We start from the raw sequence: 13305 nt of genomic DNA on the forward strand, positions 1-13305 counted from the left end.
CCTTTTAGTGTGTGCCTCCATTTCCCCTGCTATTCAATATATTATAATAAAGTAGGCCTACGCAGACTACATCCTTTAATATCAGTCCTTACTGTATCCAGAGAAGTACTCTGGCAAATAGGGGCAGAAATATGAAATTCTCAATAGAATTTGGCATTTACATTGACAGTCAAACCATGAAATACTCACTCATACTGTCTCCCGCTTCTCCAGCTTTTACTCTTTCTTCCCACTTATTATTCACAGACCATAGTCCATTGCTAAGTGCAGGTGAAAAAAGCCATTAAGTCACAGGCTGGGAGGCTTGAGTGTGTGAGGAAGGGAGTGACAGGAAGACAGATTGCTGCACATTCTGAAACATGACATTCTAATCGGTGTGCATGTTGATTAAGAGACTTTATTGAAATGTTTCTTGTGACCGGAGAAATTGGAGGCTTAATGAATGGAATATTCATGTTGTGTGTGAACGTGGGTGTCACACACACACAGCAATAAGGAAAACCGTTGAAGGCTCTCCTTGATTCACATTTCCATATTTTCTCATGTTTTTTTCCACCTCTTTCAGACTAGTTTGACTCTACTGTGTTCTCCTCCACATTTCGGACGTGAGCTCTGCTTTGATTTTATTTGGCTCTCTTTGCTTTTTTATATTTTATTTTTGAACCCCAGCTGGGATTTGGTGGTGACACAGGCTCTGCTGACAATCAGAAAATATATTAAATATCCACCATATGTTGTGAGAAGAGACAGCATGGCTAGGTGTGTGTGTGTGTGTGTGTGTGTGTGTGTGTGTGTGTGTGTGTGTGTGTGTGTGTGTGTGTGTGTGCGTGTGTGTGTGTGTGTGTGTGTGTGTGTGTGTGTGTGTGTGTGTGTGTGTGTGTGTGTGTGTGTGTGTGTGTGTGTGTGTGTGTGTGTGTTGTGTGTGCCTGTGTGTGTGTGAATGATTTAGGATTTAAGAATATTTCCTATGTCACATAAATAAATACAAAATAGGATGTCTGTCGATTCTCTATGATTCAACATTCATGCTTTCATTGTCTTTATATTACATATATTTCAAGATGGGCTTGATTGCAAAATACATTATAAAATATAAAAAAATTGCAAATACAAAGTTATAGTAAAAACAAGAAAATGTACATGTTAGAAAAAAGTACGACTTACAGGCGTAGCTCTTTTACTGTAACTGTGACAGAGTACACAGACATATCGCTTATGTGTTTATTGTTATGTTGATACAATCAAAGTTATTTTATGATCAATCCAGAAGCCAGATGCTGTTAGCTACATTTGATATCCCTTGCTGTTGTAGGATCCGTGTGTGTGTGTGTGTGTACATCTATATTTCTCTTTGAGTGTTTGTTTGCTATCCCTCCATGTTGTTTGTTTACAAATTAGTTATTCACCACCTACAGTCTAAGTGATGTGAGACATAATGTGATGTAAACTTAGATAGTGTAATAGCTTGTTTGCTTCTCTCTGTCTGACATTCAGTAGGTAAATAATGTAACTCTTAAAGCAGTCGATTACAATGCGCAGAGCAGTACAGCAGATTGATGTAGGCTGCTAAGGGGAGCAAGTCAATAGTGTGTGTGTGTGTGTGTGTGTGTGTGTGTGTGTGTGTGTGTGTGTGTGTGTGTGTGTGTGTGTGTGTGTGTGTGTGTGTGTGTGTGTGTGTGTGTGTGTGTGTGTGTGTGTGTGTGTGTGTGTGTGTGTGTGTGTGTGTGTGTGTGTGTGTGTAGGGGGCGTGAGGCGCAGTGGACTAGTGTGTTGGTGTTCGGATCAGGGGAGCACAGGTTCAAACCCCACTGCAGTCAGCATGTCGTTGTGTCCCTGGTCAAGACACTTCACCCCAAAGTGCTCCTGTGGGGATTGTCCACAGGATTGAGTATGTAAGTCGCTTTGAATAAAGGCGTCTAACATGTAATGTCATGTGTGTGTGTGTGTGTGTGTGTGTGTTTTCAGTGTTTGCACATGTGCTCTGTCAAAGTTACATTTTACAGTTCCTTATTGTTCTCATGGTTTTTCAATCTTCACAGCTCAGTTCCACACAAGTGTTGTATACATTCATAAATGTATGGCCACATATACCTTAGATAATATATTTTTCCAAAACTACACCAGATATTTATTTGCATTCAAGCTTTTATTTTTAAAAAGCAAAAAATTATCTCCAAATGCAGGTGTTATAACATAATCAGATGAATTGATTACTTTGTGTTTATTGATGACCTAATATGGTGATATAACGCAATGCAATATATTTATTCTGGGCAACATCATGTGCCTTTGTCGTCCCCAGCCTACACAATGTACAGTTAGCAAGAACATACCCATTGAAAAATGTTTTTATGTCTGGGTTGATGGTCACAAAAGAGCATATTCAATGTGAAGGCACAGAGCTACTGCCACCCCCCTCTACCAGCTCCAAATATCAAGGATATTGCTCTCAGAGGAACTGAGTTATGGGTGCAGGGCCTCACTTTGGGTAGCACTTTAAGGCTTGGAACCTGAAAAGAACTGGCATGTCCGTCAACGATAATCTCCAACTGATATAATCCAAGTCAATGCACAGAGAGGTTTCAGTGGTTCCACTGGATCTGTGCTCTCCTTTCTTCGGTTTCTATTAAATACAAGTCTGTCACATTCTACTATCAATTGCCATGTGCCAGAAATCTCTTCTAATGTTGGGTTGAAGAGAGATTGGTTTTCAGCCACTCTGCAGAAACATTTCCTACAGGGAGCGAGGTGCCAGCATCCTGTGATAAGTGGAGTTGCTGGTGGTTCTTGACACCCTTTCAAACGAGTTGTTAAAGCTGTTGGGCAGTGTCTATTTTTTCAGCTTTTATCAAATCTGTCAAAGTGCCTGCAAACCACCTGCAAATACCTCTAAGCACCAGCAACTTTTCTTAAGAGCCTGCTGTCTTTCTAGTGCAAACATCTCACGTTTAAAATCAACTTCATTCCCAGAGAGGTGCTACACTTGTCAACTTCTGTTTTCTTTATGTAAATGAACTTACCTCACTTCTCATGAACAACTGTCAAGTTTCAGTGGAAAGTGAGGCGTTTCAGAAAGACTACTTTGTGAAAGCACACTATATGGCTGTTAGACATATCACTTAGCAGTTTTTTGCAATTTAGTTGACAATTGCCTTCTTGTGAGAATGCTGGCTAAACAGACTGGCAAAAAGTTGGTGCAATTACTCATCCCCTGTGTGCACCATCTGTGTGTGTGAGTACTGCCATGTTACATAATCATCACAGAGAGAACCCTGTACTGAGTCAGACATTGTGTGTGATAAGTGGGATAGCGTTGACCCTTTAAGATTGATTAGGATTACCATGGTAGCCAGAGCATGTGGATACAGAATTTAAGTTATTTGGCGTACTGTAATAAGATTAGTTTCTAATCTTATAGATTCCCATTTAACCTGTTCTAATAAGTATACAGTAAATACCTTTTAGTTTTTTTCTTAGGAGGATTATTGAATGGAATGTACTGTGTTCACATGTGAAAACTACAATGTCTTAATCCTTATATTTAACTCATAGTCAGATTTAATATAAGATTTTCATGACCGACCTGGTAACGTGTGACTGCAGACTATGAGTAATGTTAAACGCATCAGCCTTTGTTTTCTTTCAGAATGTTCTGCTGGTTTGGGAATATCTAACCAACCCAACTTCAGATATTCCTGGGGAGTCTTCCTGTTTTCACTTGTGTTGCCCTTGTTGTTTTCACAAGTGAACAATAGGTTGATCAGTGAGTGAATGTTCTTTAGTGAATAGTTTTATCAATATTAAGATTAATACATATCATTAAGGCTTATTAAGGACAATATATTATAGTCTCAGCCACATCTTACATCTACATTTTACACCCTGTGTTCCTTATTAAACATGTGAGCTAATGGATCTTTCAGTTAGTAGCATCATAATCGAAACTGTATCTGACATTTTGTCTTTCCAAGGGCTCTGTCATGGACAGCCAGGTGACGTGGCTGCAGCAGATGGAGGACATGGAGGATGGTGATTGACAGACCAGGGACAGGCTGACAAACAAGCTCTATGCTCAGCACCCACTATCGATTTCAGCTCAGAGGTCTCCGTTTGATACGGCAGCAGTCAGGGTCGAGTAGACACCTAAGCTAGAGCTAGCAGGCTATTGGAAAGGCAGATGCAAGTGAAGACAATATTATCTTCATGGCCAGTCAGAATCAAGAATAAGATAGGTGCACTGCAGATTTATGATATGCCGGGAACAGATCATGCCCACGGGGAATAGTATATAAAGCACTCAGTGTTGTGCCCACTAGTCTTACTGACTGCCATTCTAAGTCTTCAGGCAACCTTAATGTACATATCATTTTATTGAACTTCTCTCAGAGCATTAAGAACTGTGAACGGAAACTTGATTGTCGTTTTGTACCCTAAGAATCTTGAGGATAAAACATTTATAATTTCATATTACATTGCAGGAATTTGGTCCATGACCATCTCCCCCATTTTCATGCACGATTAACTTCACACAATGCCAGGAAGCACAACTGTATGTCATTACTTTTATGGCTGCAGTTTTTATGGATTTCATGGTTTTTCTCTCCATCACTTTTGTTTTCATGAAATGTGTGTGCCTGAGGATAGAGCTGAGGGATAGGAGGAGTTGCGTTGCCCTTTCAATAATGTGTTGAATACCCAACCAGGTACTTTTTTAGCTTGTAGTTACTACCTTAACTTGGAGATACAACTGTTGGTTTGCTACAACAAACACACTGCCTCTTGTTTAACTTTGTGTCAACTTGTGCCTCATACTGAAGCAGTGGTGATATATATCTCACAACAAAACCCTGAAAATCTAAAACTCAGGGTTTCTGCTATGTTGTAGCTCTTGTCAAGAAGGTGATTTTGATAAAGAATGTAGAAAATATATTTCTACGTGTATATATGATGTTTGCCTTGATCCATGACAGTGTCGTCTCGCTCGATTTGCTTCTTCCTTTTGGCCCTAATGATTAATGGTGACTGAGTCCCAATGTAAACATGGGGGGGCTACGCCGTGCAGACCAATCTGGCCTGTTATGTCAATTATCCCGTGATCTGTATCAGCCTCAGTAACGCAAGCTGTCTGCAGCCTATGGTGGATAGGATAACATAACTTGCTTTCCTCTACCTGGCAAGACATCTACACATAAAGGATCAAAGACACACTGGTGCCCTTTGTATTTTCTTCTGTTTTGTAGAACTCATTACAGTGCCTTGTGTTTTTAACATACGGCCTTCTCATTACCGTCAGTTGGCCCCTGCCGCTTTGATCTGTGACAATGTACCGTTACCGCTCTGCAGCAGCAGCATATTTTTTAAATAGGCATATTGGAGCTGAAAGTACATCTGTAGCTTTAAATAAGGTGGAAATGGTTGAAATGTCCTTCACTCAAAGCCAGGCCAACCCCTTACTCACCTTGTTAGGGAGTGGATGCTTGGTGCACAGCGTCCCTGCTGGATTTTCCCATGTGAATCCAGTTGATCTGTTGTGTCTTTAACCCTGCAGAAATGCTGCTGAATAAACCCTGAACTCGGTGAATGGTGCAGACAGCACTCATTTATAGAAGTGACCAGTGGGCTGATGAGATGCAATTGGATTGCATATATGAAACACTGATGGTAGCGTTATTTTATGGAAGCTGTTTTACTGTGTCTTGGAGTTTTGCCAGACTGGTGTCTTAGTGTAGGGAGTTACAGTCCTCTGGATTCAAGTTATATGTCCTTGTTCAAAGGAGTAGGAGGGGTCGGCTTTGTATGTACTTTAATGATAAACGGATGAAAAAAGGGTGAATTCCTTTACTCTTTGATATATGGGGTTGTTTGTGATGCACAAAGTCCAATTTAATCAAAAGTGGTTGTATTTTACATTAAAAGCTGACATGGATCGGCTGGTTTTCAAACAAATTAAATGCCGTGCTCATCTGAAATGTGTGGACAGTCTAGGAAATGTGCTTTATGCTGGTATAAGCATCTACTGCATAAATTAATGGGCCTTGAATGTTTCCCACCGCAAGTAAATGAATTACCACTTAGGTATAGCTTTGTCATACAGGCCACACAAGCTCTTTGAAAGAAATAGATTGGAAATTTACTTAAAAGTAAAGCCCTATTTTCATGTTTGCCTTTAGTTATGAAATTGGAAAACTGCAAGAATAATGAGCTGATGTTAATCTTATTAAAATGCAGGAAGAAATACACATACTGTACGATACAAACTGTAACATTATGGTCTACACAAAGTGCGGGCCGTATTGTAAGAGCAGGATTTCATTGATGGTGGGAGCTGACCTTAGTTTAACACAGGAAGGATGAGAGTCTTCGGGTCAATAAGGGTTAAATGACGATTAGGCTGGTGCCATCTCTCTGACCATACACGCCACTTCTCTGATTGCACACCATTTCTTCCCCCTTGTTCTCTTGCCCCTGCTAGGTTAATATCCTAGCCCTACTTACGGTATGAAACAGATCTCACTGGAAGCAAGCTTGCCACTGTGTCACACAGATAAATAGCTCCATGACTGTCCTCACACACAGCTACCCGTCGACTCGGACGCTTTATGTCTTATTCGACCTTGACAATGACACAGTCCATCCATGGGCTTATTGACTTATGCCCGCTATGAAAGCCTGATTGCCAGGTTAATTGAATTAGCACTGTGAATATCTTACTTAAAGAATTGTTTTTTTATCCATTGTTTGTTTTCACTTTCACATGGAATTTAAAAAAAATGGACCTTTGCTATAATCATAAAATAGGAAAATAGCAATAGATTAGTTGAAAAAATAAATAGTAAGAATGATAACCTGTGATGTTTGGGAAAATAGGGGGTATGAAATCCTGGCATGAAAGCAACAATGCTATGATGTGGAGGGGGAGTTAGCAGCAGCATCGTGGAGATTTTAAATAAGCTGAGGCTGTACTGGGAAGGTTTTATATCACGAGTTACAGTAGCAACACAACGCCAGGGCCTCATGCTTTTACGATGGAGTCACAGTTTTCAATGAGCCAGTACATTTTTCACAGGGACGAATTGCTCCTGACAGTCCAATGGCCAGACCAACATTTCGCAAAATGCAAAAGGTCTGGCGCAAATGAGGTCTGACCTTATCGATAGCCGGGACCCATCTATCTAAAGGCAGACCCCCCTGTCGCCTAGCGCAACAAGGCTGCTTACCTTCCCCACTCCCTTCACTGCTGCCTTCCCTTTCTCTCACTCCCTACTGTAATGTTCACTGGGACTATTCACATTTCTGTCTCTATCTCTGAGTAAATGGCTCTTTCTGTCTGCTGGTTGTTTGTTTATCCATTCGTCACTTGTGATATCTCAGACATAACTTTTATTTATTGTGATAACACTTTGATCTGGCAGTTTCACAATCACATTGATTGCTGAAGGAATGGTGGGAACAACACTATTATTTTATCACTCAGAAACAAGCAGCATCTTAAAAACACCTTTCCAAACTTTTTCAAATTAGTTGATATTAATTCTTCTCACAGATCTCACATTTTCAAATGTACAATATTACATACTTTCCTCTGACAACATTTTTAAATGACCAATTCTTAACAGATGCCCTTTTCCAATCTTCTCAATCAAGGCCAGTTAAGTAGAACATACCACATATTCTTACACTAAACTACCTCCACCATGACCTGGTTTGAGTCCTGCCTTCTGTCCCTCATCGGGGCAAGCTTTATTTACTTTCATTTTATTATTCCACTCCTACCACCACAACGTTCCTGTGTGATCCAGTTAAACATCACATCCGTCATGCACAGACTGCAGCGTGGTCATACTTAAACATGTGTGCGTGAGCTCACTTGCAGTAATAGACACACTGTGTGTTTGTGTGTGTGTGTGTGTGTGCGTGTGTGTGTGTGTGTGTTTTAAGGAGGTGCTCTGCATTCTTGATGAATTATGCATGATTGTCAGGGGACTAACTACAATGTTATCTGGAACTCTGTGTAGGACAAAACTGAAGCATAAAAGGCACTGGATTATATTATCATTAGTTCAATCTGCAGAAGGACACAGGAATGAAACTGGTCCATTGGAGATGCAATATTTTTGAGAGGATAAGGACAAAACAGGAAAGTATTTGAGGGATTACGTTTGGAAGTTGGTTCCTGAGTAATACTAAAGTTTCTGAGGAACTATTTATTCATAAGCATTCTGAAACATGTTGATATTATGAACAAAATAGGTTCGCTTTGACTCAAACTATTAAAGATGACATTATTTATTTCAATTCAGTTAACAGAGTATTGTAAACATAATATTTTCTTATAAGGCTGTTCTGTGTCATAGGTCTGAGATGACAGATGCATTCCAGCTTTTATATATGATAAAGTGTTGGGATTTACCATTTTGTTTTAGCCACTTTATTTCAAATAGTCTCTCTGTGTTGTTGATTCCCTACATTTCCCAGATTGCTCCCCTAAAGGACAAGTAAACATTATATTTTGAGTAACTTGGAGGATGAATAATAGCACAGTAATGGATTTTCTGTGCATGCTCACCCTTTTCCACTTGATGACTTGTAAAAGCCATATTTACGCAAATATATGTTGTTAAATCACAGTTATAGTGGGTTGAAAGATGAACAGCTATAATATCAGGTTTTACAACTATGATTTCCAAATAGTGACAGAGCTATGGTCAAGTTCAAGAACGTGGCCTTTAAAAGTGTTTGTAGCAGAAAAATACTTTTTTGTAAATTGAACTTTCTCTGTCTGTCCACATTGTAGAAGTGTAGAAAGTGACTATGTGCTGAGCAGAACTGAACTAAGCCAGGCTGGGACTCTGAGCCTCCCTGAGGAGAGCCAACTAGCTCACACAGTCAGATCTGCACCAACTAGAGTAGACACTTTGGACAAGTTAAACAGTGATAAATCTGCATGTCAGTATGATTTAAACCACGGCCCCTACTTTCTGTCGGCGTTGTGTCATATTGCTGCCCCCGCAGGGCTCATATTGTCCTCCACGTGGCTCTTTAAGAAGCAAGGGATGATGAAAGAGTGAGAGGTAAGTGTGACAGGCTTAACTCGTGGAAGAAAAAGAACAAGCTTTGATTAATTGCAGTGGAGGTGATTGTGAAGGGAGATGCCGAGGGTGAACAGTAGGTGTGTATGTGTAGGTGCTATTGGCTGGCCGCACACTTGGGTTTGTGTTTACGCAGAAACAGGTATAAGCTGTGATGTTGCATCTACAAACAATATTTTGGAGGAGTCGTTAAGCAAACAAATACATAATAGCTATTCTTACTGTGGGCTGCTTTTGCTAAAATGCTTCAACAACAAGTATGACGGGTACAAATGAAAGTAAGACATTTATCAACTAGCTAAACAATGCTTATAATGAGTTAAATGTTATTTTCTACAGCTCAACATCTAAAATCACAAATTTGACTCGAGGGGCTTTACAATCTGTACCACCTCCAACCCTTTCTTGGATAAAATAAATAACTTCAAACATTGAATTAATGGAAAAGATTGTCTGGTTTTGACTTTTCATATGCAAAACAGCACTGCAGTGGTCATTTTAATGTTATCACTTAATAAGGGAAATATATAACTCAAAGTGAATACCCTAATATTACATTCCAGTCACTACAATGCACTACAATGTCCTGAGAGAGGAAAACATGAATTAAACCATCTCATTCGAGAACAAACTATTTGTGGACCAATAACCTTGAATAGTCCAAATGTATACCATTTGTAAGCCAAATGACTTTTAGACTTATTTCAATGAATTAATGTATTACACTTTTGTCAGTCCATTGCAAGTTACTGTTTAATTAATAAAGACAGATTGAATACTCACATTGTTGTTGGACACAAATAGATTAAGTCATTACACTCATTTGTAATTTACTGGCAATTTAAAGCAATAATGTGACAGTTCTACAAAAACAATGATACTGTACAGTTCAACATAGTGCATTCAAATAATTCTAATTAGGAGAATTGATTTATAATATCATGTTGAAGAATCGTTTAAATGATCATGTGTTTTCATCCCTACTACAAAGATTGCACTGCATAACTCAAAGTAAAGTTATAGAAATGCAATGCGAAAGCACAACAAGGTTGTTGGTTGAATATTTCAGCATGTTGTGGAACTGAACAGAAAATCTTCTCTCCTGTGTGTTGGAGGCACTGAGGCATGATGCTGCAAAATGTGAGCAGAATTCGGTTTTAAATATCTACAACTCCAGTTTGATGAATGATTCAATCTTGCCTAAGCCGGTTTCAGTGTACCTATTCTCCAAACTGCCGGCGTCTATGCAACGTAACTCCAGATGGATAGAAATAATTGTTTTACTAAATAATCCACTTCCCACTCACATAATACAGCCAGTTAATGTGGGCCATTAGTGTCCATGCAGGGTAATTGGCCATAATGTTCTGTTGAGCAGCAGTCCATCCAACACTGCCGACTGGTCCCGAGTACACATCACATTAGCTTCAGGAGTTCAGTAGTTCATTGTACGGTGGGAATTGTTGTGGTTGAGGGGGCAGTGAGGGAGGGTGTTTTCATTAAAGAACAAGATCAGTTTTTAAACATACAGAATGTTTGGCAGTTAGACCATCAAACCAGTCACTGTACACACCATATTTGGAAGTACGTTGGCTGATTTCAGTATAAAAAGGAATAAACAGTGACTCAGTACAGACAACCCCAAATACATGTAGATGCTTACATTTGTGGTTGCCTACAGTTTATCTAGACTTTTATTTTGTTGTAGGTTTCTCCGTGAGTTACTGCACTGAGAGCTGGGTTCTTATTTTGTAGTCTTTTTTTCCACACACACACACACACACACACACACACACACACACACACACACACACACACACACACACACACACACACACACACACACACACACACACACACACACACACACACACACACACACACACACCACACACATACACTTATTTTAAACATCCTGTACAGAAATGTGGTCTCTAAATCATTCATGTGTATGGAACCTTTGCCTCTCCTATGTTTCTCCATAATATATGAACTGTTTGATCCACTGCCCAGATCAATACGTTGAACACTCTCACAGTTTGTACGTACTTGACACCTAACCCGCAAACGTTGTCATACAGTATATTTGACATGTAGCTATTCGTGATTGTCTGCAGGGTTTAAGAAAAACGTTATGTAAAAAACTTTTAAGATGGATTTCTTTATGTGTGGTTTGTGGGGTATTTTCTTATTCAGTTCATAGTAATTATGATAATAATGATTACATTTGTCAAATAAGAAGCAGGAAGTGCTCTTCAGCAAAGGCAAACAAAGACATTCTGAAGTGTAGCCGGCCTCTTGGAATAATAGGTTCCTGTTGTCCGGCACAACAGACTGCTTTCAGCACACCCTCTTCTGAAGCCGCTACAATTCAGTGCTTGCCCCCGGCCTTTCTGTCTTTGTTCCTCCACCTGACCCTTTCCTCCGTTTATAAATGAGAGCTTAATTGCATCTTGTTTGTGATGGCAGAGAGCTAGGGATGTGTGTTTGAGAGTTTATGTTGGCGAGGGAAACATAAATAGGACAAGCATGGAATAAATGTTGTTCTGCTGTATCAATTCAAGGCCTTACTTAACGAAAGAGAGGTGTACTTGCACACATAACATTTAATCAGACTTCATGTCAAAGAGAGCATATATAAAATCTTTTGAAGTAAAGTAAGGATACTTCCATCTCTTTATGATGCCTCTGATGGTACACAGTATTGAACATGGCTTTTGTTGTCACTGCAATAGACCTCCTGGCCAACCCTCTAGTACAGGGGTGTCCAAACTACGGCCCACGGGCCATTTTGAATCGGCCCTCAGCAAATTCAAAAAGTATAATAGAGTATGGCCTACAAATGAAACTTGTGCTTGTCTCGTATTGTACTTCTTAAATATAGATGAAAGTAGATATCACACAGTATTCAAGAAGCCCACTTTTTCCAACAAATTCAGTCAATTAAAGTTGAAAATGTTTTCTATCAAATCTAAGTTGATAAGAAAAAAGCCCAATAACTTATTCTCATAACACGATTGAAATAAACCCTTCCTATTTCCTCTTATGATAAGCTCCTGTTTTAAGGAATGAGCTGCTAACAAAATAAATGAAACCCTCTGGAGAGCTGAAACATTTTTGGAGACCCCTGCTCTAGTACTTCACTATGGAAGACTCAGAACTAAGTTTATAAAGTCCCACAGGCATAATAGATTGTGTTAGTTCATTCAAAACTAAATCATTTTGTCATTTTATAAATTGTTATTTAATTCAAATGAAATGATAGGTACCTCATCTGGTCACCTGATGGCCAAGATCCCCGTTGTTTATTTACCACTGAATTAAAAGCACCAAACATCATTCGGTGCACTTACTTGGTCACATCTCATACTGAATCACATGAAATAAATACAATTGAGACAACATAGAGCCCTATGTAATTTTCTCCCCCAGGCTAATGAGCTATCAAGATCGTATGAGTTAGAACAGTAGTGACACTTCTTTTTTTTTAATGTGACAAAGATAGTATCAGAGTTTACAGATGGACCGTTAATAAAAACAAAATGGACTGACAGACAGAGGGAGACAGAGGAGGAGGGGGAAACCTTTCAAACCACCGAAGGATCAGAGATGTTCTGTGTTTCTTCCGGCTTCTCTTATTACACTTTTGTATTATTTTTTTCTCTTTTCACAAAATACCTTTTCCTGAGGTATTTTGGCAGAGCGTGCCTAAGTTTCTGAATAGTGTGGTGCAGGTAGGCATCCTAATGGCTGCCCACTGTTGGCAGGCAGAACAGCAATAATTGTGGGGGGTCTTATTAGGAAAGCTTGAGCTTTCTGTGTTCACATCGCTGACAGGATTTTCTGGCTCACAGGCGGAGGGAATTAGTGTGAGATACAAGCTACTGCTAATTGAATGCAGGGCCTGACTCACTAATGTGAATGATTGTTTCACACCCAAACTATAAATCCTTCTCTATTACTCCTGAGGTGCAAATGGAGCTCGGCTCTTCCCCCTTAGCCATCTTCACTCTCATTTGTCTGATATATACTGCTTCTCTGGCGCTGTCTTAGTAATTTATAAAATAGGCAAAGAGATAAAGTTAGGAGGAAAATGGTGTGAATGGAAAACACATTTATTACTGTCTACGTACACTGTAGCATTTAACCCTGCCATTGTAAGTACCGGATGCTATTAGAATTCTTAACAGCTCTAACTGGGTGGTTGTTTGCAGTG

At 39.5% G+C, this 13305-nt stretch overlaps 1 protein-coding gene across 1 annotated transcript in view; it reads left to right on the forward strand.

Moving 5' to 3' along the window:
* The window catches only part of fbxl17 (F-box and leucine-rich repeat protein 17), a 245833-nt gene that overhangs the window by 189225 nt on the left and 43303 nt on the right, over positions 1-13305 (forward strand). The gene's annotated exons all lie outside the window — the stretch shown is intronic.

This window comes from Gymnodraco acuticeps, unplaced genomic scaffold (assembly GCF_902827175.1).
Source record: "Gymnodraco acuticeps unplaced genomic scaffold, fGymAcu1.1, whole genome shotgun sequence".
Lineage (NCBI taxonomy): Eukaryota > Metazoa > Chordata > Actinopteri > Perciformes > Bathydraconidae > Gymnodraco > Gymnodraco acuticeps.